The 11,549-nt window shown below is 34.1% G+C and overlaps 1 pseudogene; it reads right to left on the reverse strand.

The window, feature by feature from the left end:
* Positions 1-3,599: 3,599 nt before the first annotated feature.
* LOC122144991 lies at positions 3,600-5,678 on the reverse strand (annotated as a pseudogene).
* Positions 5,679-11,549: the final 5,871 nt, after the last annotated feature.

Below are 11,549 nucleotides of genomic sequence, written 5' to 3' on the forward strand. Positions count from 1 at the left end.
AACATCACCTACCTTATTATAATGTTACTCTATAATCATTAGTCATACATAGTAATATTCTTGTAGAACTTATAAACATGAGTTTATAGGATACGTTGAAATGATGTAATCACAACTATGCCATAATAATTTTGCGTCCTTATAGTGGTTATATGATTTATCTGTAGTTATTATTTAAGCTAGAGATGGTCTTGAAGCTTCTTGTTTTAATGGTTTAAAACATTATCGATGGTTTATCTCAATACTAACTCAACCCCATATGGTACCTCTAAGGTTGACGAGGCTAGACAGGAATTTAGCACACTATTTGTCAGATACCTTATACTCTATTGTTTACATGTGCATTTAATGTAAATAAGAAATGTGCATGCTCTTTAATCATTTCACGTTTTATAATATTGTTTGTAAAAATATGCCATATCTGATATCAAAGGCAATATTTTTTTGTCAATTTAGCAATTTAGTAAAGTCCCATTTAATAAGATTAGCAAGCACAGAAAATAACCCCAAGCACTTCTTTAACCAGCAACCTTCTGAATCCATATCTTTAGAAATGAGATCTGGTGAATTCGAACGTCCTGGACAGAACTGGCAGTTATTTCTGAACAGCTCCTGTACTGACTGAACTTCCTAAAACTCTTCTCCTTGGATTTCCTCATGCGCAGTCATGTAATAAAGAAGCTGGCAACAGATTGTTCAAGACCGAACATTCACCTTCAATAGCCTGCATGAAACCACAGGTGACTCTCCGTGCTTTCTTCAGGAATGGAGTACAGAGTGAGGAAATGCCTGTAATGGTCTGAAGGTGGAACACACAAACCAGGTTGTCTGTCTTGCCACCATCTTGGCAATACAGCATCAAGCTGGCAAAATACCGCATTTTGAAAAAGTTAATTTTCCAGATGTTCAAGCCATAGAAAAAGCAAGAGCAAAAAGAAGCACTTGCTGACATAAGTTGGAACCATAATGTTTGCACAATGCATAAAAGCGAAACATTCCTCCAGCCCTTGTTGTTTTCTATAACGTTCCACATAACCAAGAAAAGACATTGAAAAAAAAAAAAAAAAAACAAAAAAAAAAAAAAAACATTAGAACAAAAACAGACCTCAACTCACTTTTCAAATGGTTAAGTTTATATTAACTCTTCTGTACTGTGCAGATGTTTTTATTTGAAGCTGTAATTAATTTAATTAATTATTTAAAACGTTTAAAAAACTGGATGCTTTGAACATGCCGGTCATAGTTGTTTCCTAACTAGTATTTTTTATTTAGAGAAACTTTAAACCCTTATTATTATCATTATAGCCTACTTTCAATTCTTCTTATATCACTCTTATTTAAACTTATTGTTTCCATTGCATGATGAATGTAAACTGCCTACTGTCTTTGATGGGTTGTGTTTTGCATTTAAAGGAAGTGAATGACTTCCTTGAGTGTGATTAGTTGGTGATAAAATTAAGCAAATAATAAGAAGGTGAAAGTACTGAACTCCTATAAATCCCTGTTAGATCCCTTCACACACAAGTCAAAAAAGGTATTTTAATTAATAATAGGGGTCAGTTATCTTCTGTTACTGTTATACAGAAAAACAACTCACAGCTTCTGGGGTCGTGCCAAAAGCGTATACTGTATGGCAAACATTATCACAATAATTTGCATCACTCACGCTTGATATGAACAAGTTTTAAATGGACAACTTGTCTACTGAAATTTGTTTCCTTTTGTTCTGTCAATCTTTGGTGTGGGATTTCATAGCTATTTTATCTGGATGATACAGTATTGCTGTACAGATGAGGCAACCTGTATAATCTTCATGTCTTTAGCTATTCATGTATGGCTTTTTAAGAACATAAATATGCATTACATTTAGTGTTAGAGGCAGCTGGGAAAATCAATCACATCCCGTCAGCAATCTAATCCATTCCCCTCCAAGTACCATATAGGCTACTCGTAAATTAAGTAATTACATGTAATATTAACCTCATAATATTTAATTATCAATGTTTATATACAAATGTTGATCATTTACCAGTTTTCTGATGGTGTGATTCAGCACCCTCTGTCGTCTTTTCAGGATCCTTTTGAAGTTGTCAACAGAAAGGCTGTTCAGGGTTCCCTTGACTCTCGGCACAACACATGGACATGTGTAACAAAGTACAAATTTCAAGGAAACGTGCAGAGGTGTTGTGACTGCATCATGTGAGCGATAGCTGCTCCTTTTTGTCATCTAAAAATGACTGAAGTTTTCCTTCTTTAGGCAACACCTCGAGCGCGATGTTCTCCCTCTCCATCCCACAAGTAATCAATAGCTATATACTGTGTAAATAATAAAACAACAAGAGGGTATCATTTAAAAGCAGAATGAACAGAGTCTTTAGAGTCTGTAAATATACTGAAAACCTATGGATGCAAATGACAGTTATCAGGCCTCCACTGATATACTAGCACCAATCCACCCCTTCAGATTTTGTTTTTTTTTTCCAAGTGTAGCTCTTGACTTAAGATACAGATCTATGTCGAAAGAAGTAGGTTTGAACTTCAAATATAGCATATCACTCTGTTTTTACTTACCACGACTGTTCACAAACCCAATAAATCACACTGACTGATCAACTACAGAAAAAAATGTCTTTATTATTTTCATGCCATTATAATATTGTTTGTAAATTAAGCACAACTAATATCAAACCAATAAAGTTTCACACCGAAGAACAAAATGATTGTTTTAACTTTCTCTGGCATTTAGAGACTGCCATTTAATAATTCAGATGATAATTTTTTAAAATCTCTCTCTCCCCTCTCAAACAGAAATGGTTACAAAAAACAAATCAAAAAAATGAAATTGAAAATTAAATATGATACTGACATCCAGTTAACAAGTCAATATTTAACCCCAAAATGTAAAGAATTTGAGACATTTTATGACTATTATGTATAGTAACATTTTCATCATGACTAAGCAGATTCCTTATCTCAAATTTTCACTATTGTGATGCAAAAAATTTACATTTTAATTCAAAGACATACATGTAACGTTGATCAAATCAATTGTATGCTTTTACTTACATGTTTTATTACATACTAAATCTTTGTATTACATGAGGTTTTTTAATAGATAACAAATATTTGTATTCCCATCCAAAAAAATGGGCTGTTTTTTTGGTGAATGCACAATGGGCAGTTTCTTTCAGATTCACACATGCAGCAAGGGATCCATTAATAATTGCCAACATGTGATCAGGTCAACAGAACTCACAACCCACTCAAACTGGATGAATATTTTCTTGTCTGCTGAGTATTGGGTTTATGGCAGATTCTCCTACATCGACTGATGTTAGATGCTGTGCGCACACACAAAGTGCCTCATGGTCAAAGTAGTGCATACTACAATTCAAGCCTCTAGCTTTTATACTAGGAACATCCTGTCTATCTCTATCCCTGGCAAAGGACATTCTTAGGTTCGGGAGACCCCATGCACTCCTCACAGTCACCACGTGACCACACTCTAGAAACACGCATGATCGCTCACGACCTCAGGCCATATTGTTTTTCATTGTAGTAGTGAGACAAATCATCCCCCGCCAGGACTGGAGCTACCTCTAAACTTCTGCTCTGGCCACTGTCCTGTACTCGTCCAGCAAGCTTCGCTCTTTCCCCTCCGCTCCTGACGCAGCACTTACTGCCTCCACTAGCAGGTAGAATAGTGTGTTGCGCAGGCAGTCAAGAGGCCAAACAGCACCGTCAAGGACCCTCCCAGAATCCGCAGGCGACACCTCCTTGCTTATCCTCAGGCGCGTGTCGTAGTTCCCTGCAGCTGATGAAGTACCGGCAGGCCCTGTTGTTGGGGTTGAAACGAAACCAGGTTGTTGTCCGCACCAGCTCTCCCCAACACCCGTCATGCTGGCAACCCTAGACGCGATGCATTTCTTTTCAGTCTCCTGGATGCCCTGGCGGACGCTCGCTCGACCCCGCTGATGAAAGTGGCTGATGACGTTGGTCAAGACATGCTGGGAGGGGTGGAAGTTCTCATAGGTGGTCTCCAGATCCAATTCAGCTGCATCGAGTGGACGGACCACTCGTACTGTTGGTGGGAACAGTGTCAGCGTGTGTTGGTCGAGGTCAAAGGGCACGGTGTTTGGTGCGTTGGTGGATGACCTTTTCACAATCATATCCTTAAAGAAATAATGTATTAGCAAGGAAATTAAATAAGGTAATACAATTGTACTGATAGTGAAAATATAATATTTGTTAATTATAAGTTACCTGATGCTGCATATGGTTATATAACATGATTAAAACAATAGATATTTCAATAAATTCTAAGTCTAAATAAAAATATGGAAATAAAATGTAAACAAAAAATGTAGAAACTTATAATTAATAAAAACTAAATATGATCATAAATATCATTTATATTGAAACAATAAATTATTTAAAGTATACTCTATTTTAACATATAATATAATTTTAAATTAGCATCACAGTTTAAAAAATAAACGGATCCCCCAGCATTATTGAGTAAATTAATATTTTTACACATTTTGAAAAGATATCAAATTTGAAAATAAACATTTAAGAGTATAATTGCAATATTTAAATATTAGTATAGATTAATATTTATACAATATATAATTCTTTTGCAAACAAAATTTTTAAAAAAACATAAACAAAATAATCATTGCTATAAATATTTAAGACCAGTAATAAAAAGTATAAATTTTATTAAAACTAAATATTACTTTATATGAAAACAATATATGAAATTTAAATAATTTTAATATGTTAAATACAATTAAGTACAAGTAAAACCTTTAAAATAGTGTAATTTAATTTAAAGAATGCAAATAAAGTATAATTATGATAACTAAATCAGAAATATTTTATATTAAACCTACATAATCCACAAAATAATTATTAGAAACAACACATTATACCACACCAGCACACACCCCCCTATAGACAGCCTTTTCTAATAATTAACACTTTAAATATTAGGTTTAAACAGATCTTAAAACCTTTTGATCTAGATGACTGAATGTTGGAAAGACAAATACACATATTGTGCCAATATAAATTTTTCTAGAGAGCTGATATGATAAAAAACAAACTGTAAAGAAATGACACTGTAATAAAAAAAAAAACTACCCAAAAAAATTAAACACATAGTATATACACATAGCTACAAGTTTCTATAACCGCAGAATGGACAGTTATGTATTACAAACAAGTTACCACAGATGAGTTTGTACGATTCCACACCATCTTCTCCACTTCTTCTCTTTAGGGTTAACTCTTCTTCGATGACCCCTTTACAGTTGTCTACAACGACTGTTCAAGGTCCTCCATTCACCGAGCGCACAACACACCAAAAAACAAATCAAACACAAAATAAACTACAAATTATTCCTCCAATTAATGGTTCCCATTAATCATTATTATCAGCGAACATCAACAAAGTGCAATTACTAATTTTATTTCAGAATCTACCCTTAATAACTGCATAAGGAACACATTTTCCCGGGCTGGTGCTTCATCGAGGATAGGTTTTGAGATCTGGATTTAATATGGCATCTTCTTGGCCGTCGCTGTTAAACAACACGCTTAAGTATGATCTAATTCTATGTAGTACTGGTCATTTAAAAGAAATGCACGTTCTGTTACCTTTAATCTGGCTACATGGGCTCGAACTTTCCTCCTGTATATGCTGTACAAGGACAGCAGTCAGCGCCGAGCTAGGTGGCCAGCAACACAATCTGTGCTGGGTTTGCCACTGGTCTCCATCCTTCAATCTACAGTCCAGCTGAGTGTGAAAAAAATAAAACATACAATGAATATTAATACTCATTCGTCTAGTCTATATTCATGACACCAGACAACCAATGAGAAACTCTTTCTCCAAGTCTGATGTCAACAACATACCCATTCTGTCCTAGCTTATGGGTTAAGTCTTTGTATTTTCTTATATTATAATACTTCACTGTATCAGAAAATTAAACGATCAATATAATGTTTTTCTTTAGGGTCATCTTTTCACAGATAGCGTAAGTAACTGTTAACTAACATAAAAACAAAACAGCTGCAAATTAGCTTGAATGGCTAGCAATGTCTTCCGTAAACAACCAGCTTAAATATGCGCTCTCAAACAACAATGTTATTGTATTTGAATATGTTAGAAACTGACGACGACATTGGTAGCTGGAATAATATAAAAGCGGATTCGACGGAAACAAACATGCACCTAAGAAAATGGTTATGTGTGACTACCTTCACTAAAGCTGTGCTGGTGTGCAACTGTCAACTCAAGCCCCTTCATAATAAAAGTCCTTGACAGCGAACGCTCTTCTGCTTTGACGTTTTTGTGACGTTTTCCTAGAAGCCCTGCACATTTTGCGTGTCTCTCTCATCTAACACACCTGTCAACTCGGCAGCTCAATAGTAGAGACTGCACGAACTAGATTTGGGTTTGTGTGAGGGTCCTCCAGGAAAGGTTTGAAAGCCATTGGATTAGACCATGTTAAAATAACATAAAATATTTCGAAAATAAGCCTACTTGCACGCAATGCCTTTTTTATGAAATATTTTTTTTATTTATTAAATAGCTAAACATCTCCACTATATTATGCAGATGAATGAATTTACTAATGAAAAAATAGTAAAATTATTTACCTTACTGTTTATGCCAGAGATAAAGGTAAACAGATTTTTTTTTATAAATCCCATAGAAAATACAAATAGAAAATACCAAATCCACTATGAATCTTTTTTTATGTTGTAGTGTTTATATATATATATATATATATATATATATATATGATATATATATATATATATATATATATATATATATTATATATATATATATACAGGTTTTAAAATCGAAATTTCGTATAAATAATAATAAAAAACAATAAAAATAATAATTAAAAAACATTTTGTTATGAAGGCAAAAAACTGGTCTAAACGGTCTTAATCTGACTGTTCTATTCAAGGATTGTTCATTTGACTCCGACTCTTTTTTTTTTTGTTTGTTTTTTTGGAAACTATCACTGCTTGTTTAAAAGACAACAGTCAGCTTGATTAGCAGATCAGTCATGATCATTTAATTTAAAAACATCATTATTTTTAAATTAGTGCCAGTTTATCAGTCTTTATCGATCGTGAATTACTTAGCCTACTCTGATTTTTTTAACGAATCTCTTGAATGAATGATTCAAAGATTTGCTCATTGCACAATTAGTGAACGCCACCTACTGGTATAATGCTGTAGCCTTTTACAGCCATCGAAGTGAAGGAGTTTTTGGTGCACAGAATCAAACGATTATAGTCATTGGGAAGAAACAATATATTCGAGTCACTGGGATGAGCCTATATCAAAATCCCCCCAATGTCATGTCTTGTCTTTCCTTGGAGTCGACTCCTTGAGTGAATTCTTTGAGTCGACAGCCGGTTCCCAACGTTTTGGAATCGAAGAATCGATTCTCTTTGCCTCCCAGTCCAGACCTGTTTACAGGAGATGACGAGAAAACAGGAAGATGGACGTAACTAAAACTTCCACAATGTAGGATGAAGGTAAATTAAAATTAACATCTCAATAGTACAATAGCTCAAAATCTTTTGTAAGCTAAATTATGTTAAATCCCTTTCAGACTTGATAACACATTATTTAAACTCATACATAGAAGAAATTATGGGAGGAGGGAAATGTCGTGGCTCATTAGGAATATTTTTGTAAAGAATAACATGGACATTTTACAGTTTATTCTTTAGGTTTTTACGGCCAGTCTTTAGTGTTGATTGCTCAGTCTTTGTGTTTAAATATTACACTGAAATGCGTTTAGTTTGCCTGTGATGACGCTGCAATCCTAACTGTACACTGTAGGTGGCGGTGTTGAGTCATGCTGAGAGAAAGCCAGTCAAAGAACGATAGCTAATACTCAAGTTCTCCTTATCATCAGTGGGCCATTGATTTATTGCAAACACGTATTTCAATATTATGAAAGAAACAGCATGACTGCATCATTAATAAACTGTAAGTCGTTTGCCAGTTGCTGACAATAGCGCAACAGCATGAACTTCTGTGTGAATTTGCATGATAAATACTGACAGCCATAACTATTCTCCAGAATTATATACTGGATGATCATTCATAAAGGCCTCTCAGTCATATCTTCAGCAACACATATGCACAATTCATTCTTAAGCACAATAATTAATGAGATAAAAAACAAGTTTTGTTGATGAAAAGCCTAGACTTATTTAAGTATGAATAAACTTTAAACCAATGAAGATTATACACAGGGTTTAAAACAAGCTTGATACATATAATTAAACTTAGAATGTGATAATGGAAAAATGTAGCATACGTATGATAATCTTTTACTAAGTTATGTTAAATTATATAAAACAAAGCATGTAGAGACTGCGAAATACAGGTGTGTGATGTATATATTTAACAACTGCCAATTGGATATTAGACACAGAAATATATTTTAAAATACTTTTTATAGGTTTAGTATAGATTAATTAAATTATAGATTGTATAGATTAATTGAAATATAAGTTCATTAGGAGGTGATGCTGATTCATATTTTGTCATTTATGATGACACATTATATTGATATATGAACACCTTTCCAAGCAAAATAAATGTACCGTTTTTTAATGTATGTATTTTTTTTTTTTTTTCTGCCAGATATTTACACTTCTCGGTTTAATCAGCTACTTGTGTTTGGCTGGCAGGTCTGCCATTCTTACCATTTAGAGGGGCTTAAAAGAAAGGCACCTATTCATGATATTCACAGGTAAAGTTATTTTTGTTCTTTGGATATTTATATTTTATAAACTTTTTAAACAATGGCGATTTATTATGAAGTGATCAATGTGAAGCTTCAGTTAGACATATCCCAAAACAAAACTTAAAGTCAAATTTTCATAGTTTTGATTGCAACAAAAGCGATAGTATTATAACTGTTAATAATAATAACAACAATACAAGCAAGATTATGTTTTTATTGTTGTATTCTAAAGGTCATTTGTTATTTTGTATGTTATTATTATTTTGTATAGGCCTATTGTGTTATTTATTCTAAAAAATATATGTATGTATTGAATGCAAACCTTGGCATAAATTTTATTTCTGCTTTTTGACACAATGACTAAATGAATCAGACTTCAACAAAAAGCAACCTGCATTATATTCTTTTGTAACAACGAGGCTGAGGCGAGTTAGAATCCATATGTGGAGGTTTATTAAAAACAGATTTGGTAGGCAGAAACATGAAGACAGGCAGAAGGTCAAAACCACAGTAGGAGTCCAATCTGTAAACACACTAGAGTAATCCAAAAGGCAGAGCTAAGCTGGCAGGCAAGAGGGTCCAACACAGTAATCAGGCCAATCAGGCTACCAAACCAAAGGGATAATCCAGACAATCATGAAGCGAGAAATCAGGTCGGAATCATACACTAGACAAACAGGCTAAGAAGGAAAACGCTCGGTAAGGCAGTAGAACTGGCAATACATTGCAATGAGTGTTTCTTACTGCCATGCTAAATAGGCAGCCAAACAGGAAATGATCAGTAGAGTGAGCAAGGGAGCAGCTTTAGTTTATAATAGTTATGTAAAACAGTTTGAATAAAAATAATAAAAATAAAAAAAATAAATCTCATGAGTTTGTTAAGCCATTCAGAACTTTAATAAGTTTCTCAAAAACATGAGCAACAAACACCCTCAATGAATCAAGATGGGTTGTTTGCCTTCAAAAGGTGATGTGCTGTTCAGTGATGGCTGGCAAAGCCAGTAGAAGCCAGAAACATAAGATAAATGCCCTTTCTACATCAACAGCTGACTCACCGGAGGACGAGTGCTGCCCCGGGCCTCGGCTTTAACATTACTCACCTTGTTGAGAAAATGAGCAAACTATTAGCGGTTTGTAGTGTGCTGTTCCTTACCCCTGAAGACACTCATGCTAGAAACACAGTGTGCACTGAAGCACGGACTGGAAAACGTGTAGACAGATGGAAGGGTAGGCAACAAACAGGAAGTGTTTGATTCAGTGCTTTACAACACAACTACTACAGAACACATCTATAAATATGTACAGTAATACAAATACACACACACACACACACACACACACACACACACACACACACACACACACACACACACACGGGCTTTAAACTAAAATTACAGAACATTTCCAGATGGATTGTACAGTATGAAACCATGTAGGCGGGATGTTTGGGTGGGTTTTTGTGTTTGTTTTGTGTGGCCTTGTTTGCAGGTTCTCTGTTTAGTTTAATGGTCACAATAGGCTGGTTCATTTAATGGGAAGGTGTATAAGATGGCAACAGTTTTCCAAAGGAGTTGACTGAGTAAAACACCATTGTTTCATCATCTTAATAACAATCTTTAGGACTGACAGATAATTTTCATCTCAGCTTAGTTTTTCTTAAAAAGTTGAAGGATAATTCATCTTTTAGATTGAATATGATGGTGTATCTGTTTAGCTAAATAAAGAAGTGTGAAGTCTGCACACTGAAAATTACTGCTCCAGAAGAATTTAATCAAGCAACGTTTCGACCTTCAGGTCTTCATCAGGCACATATCTGTTTAGCTTTCATGCATGTTGGCAATGCAAGTTAGGGCACATAGATTATTGTTTAATGCTGCAAATCTGGGTTTTATAGAAAGTGATACATCCTCAAGTAACGAAAAAGCAATTAAAGCAATTTTTTTTGTTCATATTGCTCAATATCCATTCAAACATGATCTCATATACACTTATTTTCAAAAGTTTGGGGTCAGTATAATTTTATTTGGAAGAAATTAATAATTTTATTCAGCAAGGATGCATTAAATTTATCAAAAGTGGCAGTAAAGACATTTATAATGTTACAAAAGATTTCTATTTTGAATAAATGTTGATCTTTCTGTTCATCAAAGAATCCTGAATCATAATTTCCACAAAAATATTAATTTGCACAACTGTGATAATAATAAGAAATGTTTATTGAGCAGCAAATCAGCATATTAGAATGATTTCTGAAGGATCATGTGACACTGAAGACTGGAGTAATCACAGGAATAAATTACATTTTAAAATGTTTTACAATAGAAAACAGTTATTTTAAATTGGAGTAATTTTTCACAATATTGTTCTTTTTATTGTGTTTATGTAGCCTTGGTGAGGGTAGGAGACTTCTTTTTAAAAAAACTTAAAAAATCTTACTGACCCCAAACTTTTGAACTTTAGTGTAGATTTCAGACTGAGACACATTCCAAATTAATTGGATAATGAAATATAGAATATTATTCAGTCTTGTGCTACAACACAAAATCAGCATGGTAATGTCTGAGACATCGTGACTGAGTCTTTGAGAAATCAGACATAAATAAATGTCAAAAGAAAGCGAATAGTAGACATGTGAGATCATTACAGAGATCTTTACAGGAAAACCAACCTTGCATTTTCAAAAAAAACGCTCTCTACAAACTTCAGCAGTGTGCCTCACCACCTCAAAGGAATACCAGACAAAGGCACCAGGAG

Source organism: Cyprinus carpio, unplaced genomic scaffold, assembly GCF_018340385.1.
Source record: "Cyprinus carpio isolate SPL01 unplaced genomic scaffold, ASM1834038v1 S000006815, whole genome shotgun sequence".
In the NCBI taxonomy this organism is placed as follows: Eukaryota; Metazoa; Chordata; class Actinopteri; order Cypriniformes; family Cyprinidae; genus Cyprinus; species Cyprinus carpio.